Source organism: Dipodomys ordii, unplaced genomic scaffold (genome assembly GCF_000151885.1).
Source record: "Dipodomys ordii isolate 6190 unplaced genomic scaffold, Dord_2.0 Scaffold58, whole genome shotgun sequence".
Classification (NCBI taxonomy): domain Eukaryota; kingdom Metazoa; phylum Chordata; class Mammalia; order Rodentia; family Heteromyidae; genus Dipodomys; species Dipodomys ordii.
Genome location: NW_012267274.1, coordinates 3,460,098 through 3,478,325, shown reverse-complemented (window position 1 = coordinate 3,478,325; position 18,228 = coordinate 3,460,098).

Here is an 18,228-nt window from a genome sequence, read left to right as displayed (position 1 = left end):
GAGTTCAAGCCCTAGCTCAGGCAACAATGCCACCAACAAAGCACCTTACAGAATAATGACAGTAATAATCACTGTATTTATTTAAAATCTCTTCTCTTTCTTCCCTGCCTTTTTCTTGTATTTTCTTTCACATGTGTGTGTGTGTGTGTGTGTGTGTGTGTTGAGAAGGGTAGCCCAAGTTGGCCTCGTACTCAAGATCTCCTGCCTCTGCCTCCAAAGCTCTGTTCTTACAGGTGTGTGCCACCAAGCCCAGCTGACTGTGTGAGATGCTATCACAGAAAGGAGTGTGTGAAACTTCTCAATTCCTTTCTCTCCCTCGGAGGCTGTGGGAAGCCTGGCTTCCCAGGAACACATGGCCCCCTGGCTGGTGGGCACGCTCCGTGGAAGGCACACAGAGCCCTGAGCACACACTGAGCACACATCCTGCGTGCGGCCCGGGTGAAGTCACGGTGAAGACACGGAGGGTGGCACAGTGGGCCAGGTTGAAGGCCTGACCCCACTCGGCGAAGACCACGGCTTTGCCAGGGCCGTGGAGGGGCCGAGCGCTCCGACGAGGCCCGCGGGTGGGTGCTGCGTGGGTGCCTCCCGAGACCTCAGCCTCCCCTCCTCCTCCTCCGGGAGCCGCTCCCCGCCTCCGCTGCGCGCTGGTTTGTGTCAGGGCATCATTGGTCCACACACAGCCCAGAGCCCAGAGACGCCCACGGGAACCTGATCACGCGCAACGTGAGCTCATGCTGCAAAAATAAGACAGATGCCACGCTGCCCCGCCCGGGAGCAAAATGTCACCGTGGAATGAGACACCTCCGTTCGCATGGGAGCGTGTCATTTTATACTCCCTTCATACACCTGCCTCTTGCCTCAGCTAGGAGAGTCTTAAACCTACGTTAGACTTGTTGCTGTGTGTGTGGGGGGGGGGGGTGTAATTCCCCAATCTCCCTTGCTTTCTGGTGGGAATAGCCATCTGTCTCCTCAAGATGAGCAGGAAGCCATCGGAAGCCATGATGTGCCCGGCAGGGACGCGCTGGTGTCTCCCATGCCGGAGATCAGGACAGAAGTGTCTGCCACCGCCATCTTTTGCGTGGGGGCCTCTGAGCAGGGCTTGCTGAGAGCCAGCGGCAGGAACTGACCGTGGAGAGGGTGCTGGCACCACCCCGGCCCGCGGAGCCGGATGGAGATGGATGGGGCCCGCCGCTGGCGGGCGAAGGTCTGCCGGGGTGGCCTCTCCCCGACAGCCGGTAAATCAAAAGGCGCGGTCGATAAGGATGGGGGAGGGATGGCCGGCCTTGCTTCCGGAAGCCTCTGTCTCTTGTCGGTGGCCATCCGTCAGTGCCCAGGTGCGGGCCGGACGGACGGCCGTCAGCAGAGCTTTAAGTTGGGTTTGTTTTATAAACCTTGAGGTGTCAATAAAACGCCACCCATGGAGCATGGCCGGGGAAGACGGCTCCGTCTGTCCTTCCAGGGCCCAGAGAGGCTGCGGCAGGTTACTGGTCGGCCTGCAGCTTTGGACAAAATGACCAAGAGGAAGGAGAAAAGTGATCCAGGGCTCACGTTAGGACAGAACGTGCACTCCCGTGAATCCTGCAAGGAAAGAAGGCATGTGTGCACGCGTGCACGGGAGTGCATGAATGATGCGTGTGGCGGATGCTCACAGCACAGCCCCCACGCTCCCCAGCGGGAGCCGTCCCCGACTCCGTGAGCCCTGGAGCCGGGGCTTTCTGGTTGTTGGTGATCTGTGTGATTCTGGCACGGGGGAAGCAGAGCGGGAGGGAGATGTGAGGCCACCTCGTGGACATAGCCGGAACCCAGAGGCGGGAAAGACCAGCCCCGTGCTGCCCGCCCCCAGGGCCCTCGGTCACGCGGCGCGTCACGGCTCTCCGGGGGACGGGACAGGCCCACGCGATGCCCCCAGTAGGCCACACAGCCCCGAGCAGGCAGTGCAGAGGTGGGGGGGACCGGAAGGACTCCAAGCGAGACCGCGGCCCGGCTCCCAGCCTCCTTCCGTGTAGGGGCTGGGGAGGCAGGGATGCTCGGTAGCTGGAACCCAACCCCACATGGCCAGGGGGTTCTGTTCACAGGCCCAGCGTGAAGAAGCCGCCATCTCCTCCCCCCTCCTCCATCTCGCTAACAGTTTGCCAGACATTGACGCAGATGTGGGAGCTGAGCCCGTGTTCTCCTGTGGCTGCCGGGGGTGAGGGAGGGCCGGCCCTGGAAGTTCCTGCAACCCACGGTCTGTCCTGCCTTCCACTGCCCTGCATGGGAGGTGCAGTGGATAGATAGATGCACATAGATATCTATATTAGATGCGACTGTAAGTTTACACACACACAGAATGCACAAGCAAATGGAGCGGACCGTTCCCAGAAGAAGACATGCAAATAGCCCATCGATACAGGAAAGAAATGCTGCACGCATCTAGCCACCAGGGGAACGCAAACCAACACCACATTGAGATTCCATCTCACCCAGTCAGAACGGCAATAATCAAGGAAACACCAAGGCAAATGTTTCCATATCCTGGCTATTGTGAACAGTGCTGCAATAAACATGGAGGTGCACGTGTCCTTATATTCTGGTTCCTGTTGTTCAGGATAGATGCCTAGAAGTGGTATGACTGGGTCATAAGGGAGGTCAATCTTTAACTTTGTGAGGACCCTCCAGACTGCTTTCCAAAGTGGTTGTATAAGTGTACATTCCCACCAGCAGTGTAATAGGCTTCCTCTTTCTCTACATCTCCTCCAGCATCTCATTGGCTGACTTGAGGATGTGGGACATTCTGACTGGGGTAAGGTGGTATCTCAGGGTTGTCTTTATTTGCATTTCCTTCACAACCAGGGATGGTGAACCCAGATGTCCCACCACAGATGAATGGATCCAAAAATTGTGGTATCTATACACAATGAAATATCATGTGGCCATTAGAAATGACAAAATAATGGCATTTGCAAGGAAATGGATGGAGCTAGAAGAAATCATGTTGAGTGAGGTAAGCCAAGAGCAAAGAGACAAACGGTACATGGTCTCCCTAATAAGTGGATGTTAAATCCAAAATGTTAGGTGATACAACAAAATTAGCAGGACTTAAGAAACAAAGGACTTCCACTCATCTGGTCGAGTCACTACTAAATAACTCCATGCTGCTGATCACATGTATGGTATATATGTACACACCGGAGGGAAACCAGGAAGACAACACAGAACTAGAGGGAACCAGGGAAAAACATACAACAGTGGGCCCCATCAGCTGCACTGGACATTGACCAAAATGAACTAAGCAACACAATGGCAGCCATTGGAGGGAGGGAACAAGTGGGAAAGAGGGAACGGCTGATGCTATGTAAAACAAAAGAAATGTACATACCACCCAATGTGGAAGAAATAACTGTATCACAAAGCTCATAGAACTCATAAACGTTATAGACCGTGATAGACAATTTGCTCCAGGAAAGTTAGAATGTGTTTGTGACTTTAACTGGGCATCACTATCCCATAATACTGTGAAAATTGGGAAATTATGTGACCACTTCATCACAATAAAAAATTGAAGAAAAAATATGAACATAGTAGAAAACAAAACAGGGCCATACAAATAAATCCATTGACTAAAGGATAGCGTAAGTAGGGGTGAGATTCCAGAGTATAAACCCCTTGAACAATTATCAGGCAGCTCAACATCAGGAAACTAAAATGTCTCAGGAGAGAGATGGGGACTAGCCAGTGGAATGGGGGCAGATGAGTGCAGAGGAATTACACGTGAAGACAGCCGTAACACGCAGTGTGCATACGTGAAGACTGAGCTAGGAGACCGGAGGAGATGGGTGGGATGGGGTCAATGGGGGACAGCAGAGAAAGATCCAAGGGCTGACTGCTCACCTGGAACTGCTATCTGAGTTGACATGTTAAATGAAAACCCCTTTGTAAAACTATCTGAAGAAAATATAAATAAATAAATAAATAAAAGAAATGAACATTGCAGCCAAAAAAGAAAAAGGCAAATGTTGGCGAGGACGCAAGGGGTGGGGGAGATGTTGCGGAGGAATGGCTATACAGGGCAGGCCACCATGGTCCGCAGAACGGGAGTTCATTAAAAAAATGGAAGTCTCATATAGATAAGCTCAAGGGCAGCACTCAGGTCCTGAGTTCCAGTCCTCAAACCCCCACACATACCTCTGTACAACACACTAATAGTAACAAAATTCATAATAGATAATAAAACAGACTGCAGCTGGGGGGTGAGGGACCCTGAATGGTGACGGTCAGGAGTCAGACACACAGGCTCCCACTGAAGCCCGCAGGTCTACCAGCTGACAGTGTGATGACCCCTCCAGCTTTGGGGACCCTGCACGAGGTCCCTGCACGTAGCCTGTCTGCGGCTGAGCTGCTAGGCCCTGGACACAGGTTGCACAGAGCACGCAAGCTTCTGCTGCCCTCTAGTGGTGCTCTTGCAAAACAGCCACGCTGACTCCTCCCCCCCCCTCCCCCCCGCCCGCCTCCCCAACCCCAGGCTGCAGGGTTCTCCAAACTTTCCTTTCTTTGAGTGACAACAAACCTGCTCCAGCTCCCCAAATGAAATTCACAGGGTCACCCACCTAGGCTCTGGCTTTCAAACGCAATGTCCGGATGATACTAGGAAACAGCACTAGAGCATCAAAGGAGCACGCGGTGAGCTGTGGGTTTCTTACTTTGAGCAGTTTCCGTTACCAGATCAGGCGATTGGAAGCGGCTGGCTAAACCTGCTTCTCTTGGGACACTGTGAAAGTCTGGAAACTCTAACACATATTTGGAAAAAGAAAAAAAAAAAAAGGCCAGGCACTGGTGGCTCATGCCTGTAATCCTAGCTACTCAGGAGGCTGAGATCTGAGGATCAAGGTTCAAAGCCAACCCGGGCAGGAAAGGCCGTGAAACGCTTATCTCCAATAAACCACCAGAAAACCAGAAGTGACACTGTGGCTCAAGTGGTAGAGTGCTAGGCTTGAGCTGAAGAGCTGAGGGACAGCGCCCAGGCCCAGAGTAAAAGTCCCATGACCGACAAAAAGAAAAGAGAAGAAAAGAAAAGAGAAAAAGTCCTAAAGTAAACTAACCCCCCCCACATACCTTGCCCACCTAGGCCCATTGTACAAGGGTGAGGAGCGCTGACTGGAGGGACCATGTGGATTCCTGCATTTCCCCCGTTTTCCTAATCTCCAACTTCACATTAAAAAAGAAGTCTGCGGGAAGGGAAACTTTACCTGTTGTTGCTTTGGTTTTATTTTCAGTTTACTTCCTGGTTTTAACTTCTGGATTTTACTTCCTGCTTTTATCTCCTCTAGATATTTGCTTAAGTATCTCCTCGTCTGTCTCCATCCTTCATTCTCCCCCTTATCATAGGAGGGGAGTAGCAGGTCTGTAGTCTGTCTTCACAGCTGCTTCATGCTGCGCATACACCGGGTGGCTCTGCCCAGAAAGCCGTGTGCCTCCTTTGCCTGTCTGACTGAGGAGGTGACCTAGAAATCCGTTTGGCAGGAAATTCCCGGACAGCACAGCTGGGAGCGGGACTGGGACGCAGTCAGGATCAGGCCCCCAGGGACCTGAACCTGGGAGAGTCAACTCCTGGCTCTGGCTTGTGGATTTCTATCACTGGAAGATGAGTGGGGTTTCCCTGGGCTCTCCAGTTTCCAGGCCAAACCGCCCACCCCTGAAATGCACTCATGAAAAGCATTTCGGGGCATTTCCCAGGGTGAGCGTTTAGCAGGGACTTACTGGGGTGAAACAGTGAAAGCAGGGAGAAGTGGAAAAGTCACACAGGGAGAGAGAGGTGCGTCCTGTGCGCCACACTGGCAGAAAGACACACGGTGGCTCCCGAGACCAGGGGCTTCTCGGCTCAAAGCCAACCCGGTCAGAAAAGGCTTCGAGAGTCTATTTCCAATTAATTCACCACAAAAAGGCTTGCTGGAGAGGTGCTGAAGTGGTAGAGTGCTGTCCATAAAGGAAAAGCTGAATGAAAGTTCAAGGCCTAGAGTTCAAGCCCCAGTATCAGCACACACACACACACACACACACACACACAGGTAGTAGTGTCTTGGGAGGAAGAATGGAGGTGGAAGCAACCTCTTCAGCTGGTTCCTGAAGGCTTAGCCTGCCTCGTAGCCCTCCCTAGGAAAAGCCTGAGCAATTCTCCGCTCAGCCCTGAGCCAGCTACTCTCCCAACAGTTTCCTTGCTCGGGATCCTTGTGGCAATGCCGCCTGATTCCACCAGAGGACTCTCAAACACAGCTGTGCTTAGGATGTTTGGCTGCCTAGAGGGAGTGAGCATGTATGTGAAAGACATACCATACCACATTCCTGTGGGGCCAGGCCTGTCCCAGCCCCCTGCCTTGCTGGTCAGCTGGGGGCCAGGGGTGCAGCTGCGGATCAACAAGCACCCCCGATCTGATCTCACAGCTCCCAGGAATGTAGGTGCCGCGATGAGAGACTGCATTCCTGTCTACTGAGCCAGTGTGCTCAGTCCAGAGCCACCCCCCACCCCGCTGCCACCCCTCAAAATCGCACGGCCATCTTTACCGGTGTCCTGTCAATTCTGGTGTGAAGGTGGCTGCCAGCTTTCTTTTGGCAAAGGCCGTGTCCCCATACGGACAAGGCCCAAACAGAGCTCCCATGCCTGGTGCTGGACGGCTCCAGCGGTCTCCCCGCCTGCCCGCTCCTCCTGCCCTCCATGGACAGAGATTCTTTGCACTCCCGACGGCTGGCTGCAGTGCGCAGGACGGTGAGGGACAAGCACGCGCCCCGGGGGAAGCGCCAGTTTGCTCAGCTGTAGACTCCCAGGGCTGCACTCGGCGCCGCATGCACCGAAGCTCCCACCAGACACTCCGGGAGGCTCGGAGGGGCGAGGTCGTGGCTCAAGGTCCACGGCCAGTCGGTTGGAGTCCTAGACTCCAATTCGGGGCTCTCCACACCCGGGCTGCAGCATCCAGAGCCAGGCCCGCGGCTCGGCTCCCTGCGCTTTTGTCTCCCTCTGAGCCACCCGACAGTCCACAGCTTCCCTCTGCCACCCCGTGGCTTGATGGTGGGCTTCCTCCTTCCCAGGATCCCAAGCCGTCTGACGGAAACACGTTCAAACATGCACGGGGCCTGGGGCCTGGGGTACTGTCACAACGCAAGCTGCCGTCAGACAGCAAGGCCTGCTTCCTACCGTCTTGAAGAGAACAGCGAGAAGCCACAGACGGCCTGCCGGGCCTCTGGCGACAAAGACTGAACTCCTGGTCAACCAGGCCAGCCCTGTGACTTGAGGCTGGTTGTAACGGTGCGTACCTTCTTCATCCCGTCCCTAGTCCTCCCTGTTGAACCCGAGGTCCACATCAGCACCTCGGAAGGTGGGAGCAGATGAAGTCGCGTGCTGTCTCCCCCGGGCTGCCATGGGGCGCTCTCTCTCTGCATCACCCTGTCTCTGTGTTTGGCATACGGAGGCTCGGGGCCAACACTGATGTGGGACTCTTGGACTTAGGGTCTGGGGTCTGAAACCCCAGTTTCAGCGTCACTGATGAGCGGATTCTGTCTTATTTGCTCACACTTTGACACAGCCCTGCAAGCTTGTCAACTCAAATTTTTCCATTGCTGTTGTGTTTGTTCCTTTTATGATTCTAGCTACTACACAGGGACAGGCAGATCCCTTGATAAATATACTGAGTTCCCCATTTTCTGTCCTCCTTCTTTTTAAAAAGATTGTTGTCACTGGTGGCTCATGCCTGTAATCCCAGCTACTCAGGAGGCTGAGATCTAAGGGTCACAGTTCAAAGCCAGCCAGGACAGAAAAGTCTGTGAGACTCTTATGTCCAATTGATCACCAAAAAGACCAGAAGGGGAGCTGTAGCTCAAGCAGTAGAGCACTAGGCATGAATTAGAAAGCTCAGGAGTGGTGCCCCAAACCAGAATTCAAGCCCCAGGACCAGCACAAAAAAAAAAAAAATAAATTAAATGAAATGAAATAAAAAGAACAAGGCTGACAGTTACCACTGAACAGCCACACCAGGCCTACCCAGTACGATTAGACACTGAGATATAAGAAATACAGATTTGGTCTTTGTTGTGAGCAAGGTATGTCAAAAACATACTGGACATGCCGACGTATTTCTACAACATTATAACTGAGTGGATAACCATAAATTCACAAGCTACGCCCTATCTGTCAGTGTTAATTTGTGAGGCAGCACTGATTTCCCTTGATGGCCAAAGGTCCTTGGCAAAGAAGTTCTTCCATTCCAATCGTAATTATGCCTGTCACTCTCAAAGCACATATTATGTTCAGGTTGCAGATGCTAAGATCGGGTGACAGTGGCTTGAGGCCGGAGCCCAGCGCTGACCCGTTGCTGGTGGTTAGATGTGGCCCTGGCAGCAGAGCACTGCCTGGGCTCTGTGGGAGCCCTGCCGTTCAAGGTGCAGGGCTGCTCCCGGGCTTCCTTGGTCCAGAGACATGGAAGTGGCGTGGGTCATGAGCAGCAGGGGATGCTGGTGAGCGAGCCCTGAGCGTGCAATTGAGAGTTGTAGCCTGTGAGATGCACACCGGACAATCCCATGGCAGATCAGCAGTGCCCGGGACGGGAGTCAGCAGCCAATCAGGGAAATGTGGCCGCTAAACCGTGGGGAGGGCCAGACAAGCTGATAAACCAAAGCCTGCTGACAACCATGAAACGGGGAGCAGCATTCTACAAAAGAATTAGGAAGTAATGGGCTGGGAAGGTGGCTCAGTGGTAGAATGCTTGTCTCCCATGCATGAAGCCCTGGGTTCGATTCCTCAGCACCACATAAGCAGAAAAAGCCGGAAGTGGTGCAGTGGCTCAAGTGGTAGAGCGCTCACCTTGAGCTGAAGAACTGAGGGACAGCGCCCAGGCCCAGAGTTCAGGCCCCACAACTGGACCCAAAAAAAAATATTAAAAAAAGAAGAAGAATTAGGAAGTAAGGACAGGACAGTAAACCTTTGGTGTCACAACCTTACAGAGAACAGAAAGGCGACCCACCGATCAGGAAGCCATCTTCAAGGACCCCAATTCTCTCCGTTTAACCCAAGGCCAATCTGTGACCTCGTCCAGCACAAGATGGCCTGGCTGGGCTGAAGCACCACGCGCACTTTCTCTGCCATGTTTCTTTTCTAACGAACTTCCTAGCATCTTTTCTTTCTGAAGTCCATGTCCTTCCTGAATTCTTCTTTTACTAAATGCAAGGGCCAAAGGACTGAGGTCAGCTTAGTCTTAAATTTCTGGCAGCGTATTTGGTGCATTGGCCAGGAAGCTGTATTGTTTTCTAACTGGCTCCCCCAGAGCTCGGTGCCCCTCCCTGCCCCAGCCAGGTGAGGGGCTGAGGCTGGCGTGTTGGACGGGCGGATGAGTCTCATTACTACTTTTGATATGTCCCCACGTCGCTATATTCCTCATTTGATTTGATGAATTCATAGGTGGTCATCTTTTCTTTGCATAAATAAGTTATCCGTCTGTCTCACGGCTTGTATGGGACAGATGGTGGTTGTTTACTTGCACAGACATTGTGCAGTGCCATTCTCCCTTGGCATTGGCACTCCAAATGGAGCAAACTGGAGGTTTACAGGATGGAAGCACAAGGGCCAGTAACAGCCTGAAAGCTAGTGTTCTGTACAGTGCCAAGAACCCAGGACCCAGCCTGACCCCTCAGCCTCTGTCTCTGGTTTGAAACACAGAGCTGCAGAAAGTCTGACATTTCCTGAGTGATTGAGGTTGGGGGGGGGGTAGGTGTCTGTGATCTTTCCTTTGGTCATGGTCCCCAGGTCCTGTGGTGTGAGCCTCTGAGGTCCTCAGACTCTCCGGATTGATAGATGTCTTTCATAGGATGGGGGCTGGGCACCAGGGAGACCGAAGCGGGGCTGGAGAGAACTCAAGGCAGCTCTACTGCCCGCTCCAGGGAGAGGGGAGATGCTAGACCTCATCGCCACCAGCAGCCCATCAACTGATCAGCTGACGTCAACCGGCCTTCAAGATTCAGGAGATGGTGGTGCTCGGGGGGGCTTCCGGGTGATGAGCACAGGGCGCCTTGGGGGACGGCCCTTGGACCCCTCCTCCCCCTGGCTACTTCTAATGGAACTCTCTAGAGAAAACAGCTAAAGCTTCAGCGTCCCCAATCCAAGGACCGGAAATCCTCAATGCTCTCAAATCCGAAACTTCTGGAGGGGCAACATGATGCCACTAGTGGAAAATTCCACACCACACAGTCTGTATGAGCGGCACTCATAGGCATACTCCCCTCAGGCTACCTGTAGAAGGCATGTAGGAAGCATAAATAAATGTGTCTAGGCTTGGGTCCCGGCCCCAAGATAGCTCATTATGTGGATGCAAATATCACAAAGTCTAAAATATATATATATATATATATATATTTGAAGTCTGAAGCACTTGGGCTCCACATTTCCACCACAGGCTGCTCCTCCGTGAGGTCAGTGAAGTGTTTCTTTGACAACAACATCCCATCGCCACCCCTGGGGAGCGGGGTGGGGAGGGGGGCCTCTGGCCTGTGGCCAATTTGGGCAGAATGGCAGGTGTCCTGGAAACCCAGGACTTAGACCTGACGTCCCAAGTGCGTTTTCGCCGGCGGGGGGACGCCAACTCCAGGTAGTGGGCGCGGGAGCTGAGCTGCAGGAGCCCCGCTGCGGCGTGGCTGGGATGTGGCCATCTTCCCTGTTTTCGTAGGAGGTTTAGGACTACCAAGGGCACAAAGGGAGCACAAAGCCAGGCCAGCTCTCCCCCACCCGCAGCGGCTCCTTCCTCCTCAGCCCCGCCTGTGACGCCATCCTCCGGGTCTCTGCTGCCCAGTGCAGGGCGCTGGGAGGTGCTGGAAATCCAGCCAGCCACCGCTCAGCACCGCTTGGCGATGGCTCTGACCTGGAGACAGGCCTCCGCGTCCCCATGCCCGTGGGGACGGAGGCTCCTGGCGAGGTAGGATGTGGGGGTGACACTTCCAGCAGACAGGGAAATCTGCAGGCAAGATGGCGCTGCCTGCCTCCCACGGGAGACTGCGTCTATGCCAGCAGCCAAGCCACGTCTCCACTCAGGTTGCAGATCGGCCTTGGGCCGGCCCCAAAGGGGGTCCCCAGGAAGGGAACACCTCTTCCGACACGGTTCACTTGGTGTTTGGAATCAGTGGATTCAGGACTGGGAATGGTGAGCGGATGCAATGACGGGGACGGACGCGGTTTGGGTCGCTTCCCCTCGATGCCCTGGGTGTCAGCTGCTTGCCCTGCACTGTCCCTGTCTGTCCTTCTGCTCTGAAGTGCTCAGCACGTGCCCCAGGCCAAGAGGGACACTCAGTCTCTGTGGAAAGAAGACAGAAGCTTACAGAAACCGTTCCTAGTTAGTCCATTCGAAGCAGGGCGGTGACCTTCAGACAGACAAATGTCTAGACAGCAGTGAGAAGTAAGCCCGAAGGGCAGAGCCCTGCCGCACGGCCTGCAGCCCACGGGACAGGACCGGATGGAAGGGAGGACGACTCTCCCCAGGAAGTGTGAGGCCTTGCACTCCCAAGAGACACTACCTTACAGCTGTGACTTGGGATGAGAATGAGGAAGGGGCGGGAGGCACAAAGGCATGGGACGGCCTCCAGCAGGTTGAACTGGAAGCATTTATTCAAAACCTTCATTTGAGGGCTGGGAAGGTGGCTCAGTGGTAGAGCGCTTGCCTTGCATGCATGAGGCCCTGGGTTCGATTCCTCAGCACCACATAAGCAAAAAGAAAAAAGCCGGAAGTGGCGCTGTGGCTCAAGTGGTAGAGCGCTAGCCTTGAGCTGAAGAGCTGAGGGACAGTGCCCAGGCCCAGAGTTCAGGCCCCATGACCGGACGCCCCCCCCCCAAAAAAAAAACCTTCATTTGACTAAGTCTGCAATGTCTTTCACTGAAGCAGATCAACCAGATAAACACAACATTCCAGCAAAAAAAAAAAAAAAATGAAGTGAAAGAGGTGCCAGTGGCTCACACCTGTAATCCCGGCTACTCAGGAGACTGAGAGCCAAGGAACCTGGTTCGAAGCCAGCTGGGGGAAGGAAAATACACGAGACTCTTATCTGTAATAAACTACCCAGGAAAAAGCCAGAAATGGTGCTCTGGCTCTAGTGGTAGAGTGCTAACCTTCAGCAAAAGAAGCTCAGGGACAGCACCCAGACCTGTAAGGTCAACACTAGGACCAGCACACACACACACACACACACACACACACACACACACACATCTCAAAACATATAGTAGAAGACACACTTCAGCAGAAAGTCAAAGGGTTATCTGTCAGCATAGAGAATAATAAGAATATGCCAGAAACAGCCCTCAGGTAAGAGGAGCAGTACGGGGCCAGGAGTGAGCAGAGAGGAACCACAGGATATGGCTGAACTTTCAGAGAGACAGACATTGCTAGTCAAGCCTGGAGGCTGGAGTATAGCACAGCAATGAGAATTCTTTAAACTCCATCTCAGAATGCTGTGTCCAAGGACAAAACCTGGCTCTGAAGCTGTGTGAACTTGAAGTCAACTTTCCCGAAGGTAAGACGATCATCAGGGAGGGTGGGGAGGAGACATCTGTACCCTCGGGGAATCTAGAGGACAGGACAGACAGCACCGAGGATGCTCTTCTCCCTCTACGTGGCCCAAACCCTGGGGGACCTTGTTAAAAACCAGGGCCGTGAAGAGCATTAGCTGGTGGCCTGGGACATATTCAAAGAGGTGCTCACTGCAGATCTGCCCAGACAGTGGCAGCCAAGCTTTTCCTGTCCATAAATTCCAGCAGCTGCGTAGCAGCAAGGACGCGGAGAGAAAAGGCTGAAGAGAATTTCCACTGAAATCCTTGGGAGCTGAGGGAGGGGTGGGGAGCTTGCTGGGACAAAGATAAAAGGTCACTACTGCCGAGATGGAACCCAAACTAGACTCTTCTTTCTTTCCTTCCCTCTTTCTTTCCTTCCTTCTTTCTTTCCTTTCTTTCTTTCTTTCTTCCTTTCTTTCTTTCTTTCTTCCTTTCTTTCTTCCTTCCTTTCTTTCTTTCTTTCTTTTTGTTTTTTGTAAGTAGTCTTTTGAGTTCTTAAAATTATTCTCCCTCCTTTTTTTTCTTTTCTGCTTTTCCTGCATTTAAAAATAGAAAAGACGGGATCAGGGGCTGCAGGGGCTTGGGGCCCTGCTGTCAGAGTGCTGCTAGGCAGAACCGAAGAGCAGATGTGTCATCTGCATCCACTTGCTTCTATGGGAGGTCCTAGGGACCATCTAGGAAAAATTCCTGAAGGCGGTCTTATCTTATAGATAAGTAGAGAGATACATAAATACTTGATACATAGATGGATGATAGATGATAGAAGAAGATAGATGATAGGTAGATGACACATCAATGAAAGATAACAGGCAGATGATCGATAAATGATAGGTAGAAGACAGATGACAGATACGCAGATAATAATAGATGATAGAAGTTATAGAATAATGATGAAAGATAGGTAAACACATACATAGATACCTGGATAGATTGATTGCTATTCAGACAGTTGGTACATGATAGAAGAAAGATAGACCATAGACAGATAGATGGATGTTGGAATTGTAAACCAGACAACTGCTGGTGTAATCTTCGAATACTTCCAAACACACAATGAGTCCTTGAACAAAGAAAGCAAATCTCATTCCAAGTGGAGGAAAGAGTCCTGACAGCCCTGGCCAGCGGGCATCTCTCTACCCAGCGGCCTCATGCCCTGTAACAGTGACTGCTGAGGGAGTCCACACGCAGACAGGAAAAGCAGGCCACTGCCGTGGAGAGGGCCCAGGAGCGCAGAGCTCTGGCCACTGAGGCTGGCCTGCGCTGGGGAGGGCCGCTGGAGGCAGTGGGGTCCCACAGACCGGCTGCAGACCAGACCATCTGAGAATGGCTGCTGACCCTTCACGCTCTGACGTGAGGGGCCTCGAGATGATGATTGATCCATAGCCTCTGAGTCAAGCAGAAATAACCTCAATGCTTTTTTTAAAAAAAATTAAGAGACAGAGCAAAATAACTAGAAAGTTGTCTTAAGAATCTAGAACCCTTCCGACGCCAGGGGCTTCTACCTAGACGCCGCATCGATGGAAAGAAAGATGGAAACCGTGTGGGACATGGATTTCACAAGTGTCATTCTGCTTGCTGTTCCAGACAGGCCGGGGTCGGGGTGCAGAAGTTCTCAGGGAGGATTCCACGCCCCTGAGCACCCCGGGGGCACCGTGGGACCCACCACCCCGGGGGCTTCCTCACCGGATTGTCCACACGTCCATTCCACCCATCTCCACAAGCGGACATGTGAACAGACAGAAAAGCGAGGACGGCCATCCTGGCCTCTGCCCAAGTACACAGATCACACAAACTGCTCCAGCCCTTGCATGGGAGACAGGCAGAGGCTCCTAGAACACCTTCGATCAAAATTAAAATGTGGATGCAGGATGCTTATGCCGTAGACATGGAAGTACTTTTCCCATCCCCAGAAAAAGTCCTGTGAGGTGGTTTGAATTGTGTGTGAAACTATTTTCCCCCATGGAACTCCACTTCTACTCGAATGACTGACAAACTATCATTGCTTAACCATGAGCATTTGGCAACATTTTCCCCAAACAGCATAAAGTGAGTCTGACACCTCAAGGAAAACAACGAACAATGTGGGTTGCCAACGAAAAATAATGTGGGTTTTTCAAGCAAAAATGAGAATTTTAGAAAACTTGCATCTGCCATTGCAATCTTCCCAGCTTCCCAGAACTTGCAGACTTTTCTAACAAAATAAGTGGTGATTTGAACAAGTGTGAATTTTTTATATCCATGAAGAATATGTCACTGTGTGGAAGATTTGGGTAAGTGGATCAGCTATTATTTTCCAAGTGGTCAATACTTAATATTGCAAAAAGCAAAAAAGCATAGAGCTGGGTGCTGGTGGCTCACACTCAGGAGGCTGGGATCTGAGCAGCTAGCTTGGGCAGGAAAAGTCCAAGAGCCTCTGATCTTCAATTAACCATAAAAAAGCCAGAAGCAGAGCTGTGGCTGAAATGGTAGAGTGCTATCCTTGAGCAAAAGGGCCCAGGGCCAGTGTCCAGGCCCTGAGTGAAGCCTCAGTACCAACACACACACACACACACACACACACACACACACACACACACACACACACACACATTTGCAATAGCAGAGTGATCTGCAGATTTCCTATAATAGAGGATAAAAAGTTCATTAACATTCTTCCAGATTCCACAAGTAACTAACACTGCCACGTTTCTGTGTGGTCTGCCAGGTATAGGTGGCTCAGGCATGTAATTCTAGCTACTTAAGATGTTGATTGCTGGAATGGAGGTTCAAAGCCAGCCTGGGTAGGTAAAAGGCGGCACACACCTGCGATGCCCGCAGTAACCAGAAACCCACAGTCCCTGGATCCCAGCTCAGAGACATACCCAAGCAGGAAGACCAGTCCTATATTGAAAATAATCAGTCAAAAACAGGGCTGGGAGCACAACCCAGTTGGTGTGAGAACCTGAGCTAAACCCCCACCCCACCCTCGCCTCACCCCTCCCCGTCCCTGTAAAACTCCAAAACATTCATCTACTAAGAGTGGAATTCCAGGCAGCACTTTGCTGTGGACTTCAGACCCTGACAGCCCTGTTCTGCAAGCCTGGAGCCTCTGTAGGGTTACTGGACCCGGACACGTGACCCGGGAGACCTGGGCTGTTAGGGGTCCAGAGCCCCGCCCTTGCTGTGGAGTGACTCTTAGGGTAGTCAGCTAAGCTACGCCTTCATGGCTCATCCATAAAGTGGATTCATAATAAAGCCCAGTGCGCTTTCACTGGGAAGATCTGGTGAAATGCCGTGTCAGGTACAGAGTTCAGCTGGTGACGATGCCCATGGGCTGTGTCCTGGATGACTCTCTTCACCCACGGCGACTTGCGTGAACCCAAGGCGTGTCTGGAGATGGCACGCCTCTGGAGAACCGGATATGGGTCAGTCCCCTGGGGCAGAGGCAGGAAGGGATCAGAAAGGGTGCCGAGAAGGTCTTTTTTTTTTTTTAAGTAGTTTATGGGATAGTGGAAGAACAAGGGAAGGGGTAGCAATGCTCAACAAGCAACGCACTCACTGCCTTACTCATGCAACTGTACAGCATCTTTACAACAAAATAAAAAAACTGAAGTAGTTTATTTAAAGCAAGTGATTATAAAATCCAATGCATTTCTCCCAACATATTTCCTTTCTACTAAACTTTAAATATTTTTAAAATGAAACTTTCATAATCTGAAGATTTCCATGGATACAAATTCTTTTTCTAAAACCATTTTAAATTAGGGCTTGCCCAAAATTCTGAGGCCATCATTTTTGTTCAAAATCTTCAGGCAGCTGAGAAACTGTAGCAGAACCTGAGTAAGGGAGCGAGCTGGGGGCTCCAGCAGCTGACCGGTGCCGCGTTCTCATCCACTGCTCCTTCCCGCACAGTCCTACTGCGGCCCTTCGAGCTCTCCTCCATGCAGGCGCAGTGAACCAGTGCCCTGAGCACCTGACTCAGCCTCCTCCTCCTCCTCCTCCTCCTCTTTCTCTTCCTCTTCCTCCTCTTCTTCCTCCACCTCCTCCTCCTCCTCCTCCTCTTTCTCTTCCTCTTCCTCCTCTTCTTCCTCTTCCTCCTCTTCCTCCTTCTTTTTCTTGTTTTGTTGGTCCTGGGGCTTGAACTTAGGCCCCCCACATTTGCTTAGTGTTTTGTGTTTGGTGTTTTTCCCCACTCAAGGTGATGCCTGACCATTCGAACCATAGCTCTACTTCTGACTTTTTGATGATTAGGCAGAGAGATAGCAATCTTTAGGAACTGTCTGCCCAGGCTGACTTCAGACCATGGTTCTCAGCCTCCTGAGCAGCTGGGATTACAGGTGTGTGACACTGACACCCAACTACAGCCTTCTATTTTAAGGCTCCCCAAACATGTTTTCTGGAAGTTCCCCTTGGTGTTTTTGGCAAGTGCCAAAGATAGTTCCAGGATGCACTGGAAACATTGACGCCTCTTCCTGAGCAACGGCCCCTTTCCATGTGAATGGCCCACAAGACCACACACAGCCTATTACCACACAGAACTGCGCTGACAACCTCTGCATCTGCCCCGCACTCAAGTGGGTCTGACGCACGAGGACCCCAACCCAAGCGCCCCCCACAAAGACTCGGGTGCTTCACTCCACTTCCACACGAGGTGGAAGAGGAGGACGCAACTTGCATGAGCAGGAAGTGCTTGTGGAACTGGTCAAATCCATTGGAAAAGGCCCAGGGACTGGTCTGGGCTGTGTGGTATCCTTTGCCAGCCTGACTACCTGAGCTCAACTCTTCTGTCTAGGCTGGCTGGGCTAGAGAACCGACGAAGGGAGCCGTGGCCTGCGGCCACCAAGAACAATGACACAAACCTCTCCTCACCATTTCCGCCGGGTGCCAGGGGTCTGGAGTGCACCGGTGACTCCACTGTGCTGTTCACCCAAGGGTCACAGAGGAGCCGCCAGCTCCCAGCCACACCCGAGGGGACCGGGTGCTGTCCCTCCTAACTCCTGGGATAGTCGAGATGACAATTCTAATGAGGGCAGCAAGGTGCACGGGGCGGGGGGGGTGGGGGGAGATGCTTCAGGTCACTGAGGAGCCGTTTTGTCACACACCGGGTAACATCTTGATTTCTTAAAAACCTACATACTTTTACAAAGTTACTGGGCATGATACTTCCTGTTATGTATTTTGCACACGTAGATGAACACGGTGACTGGCGTATGGTAACAGGACCATGTGAATTACTTGGAGGTCCTGGGATGACCCTGATATAGTCTCCCTCCGTAGGCAACTTCAGATCTCGTGAAGATGAGCTTCAAGTGGATCTAGTCCAGAAATGTAAGAGAAGGAGCATTTTTCTTAAAAAAAAAAAGTGATAAAAGGGATTTTGAACAAATCACTGATGTCTGCCCTTTGCAAAGCACTGTTAAGATGAAGGAGATGACCACAGGCTTCTTATCTGCCAGAGAAGTGTCTAGAACATGTTTAAAAAAAAAACAACTCCAATCTCCACAAGCAAACCACGTTTTATTGGATAACACAGGCAATAAAAGATGTGACACATCCGCACAGAAGCATCTGAATGACGGAACGTACAGGAAGATGCTCCACATGGGCGGTCTTTGAGCAGTACAGGGTCTGCCCCCCTCAAGCCCACCCAGTGAGGGGGGTCCAGTGCTGTTGATGGGGTGCCAGTGGGAGAGGCC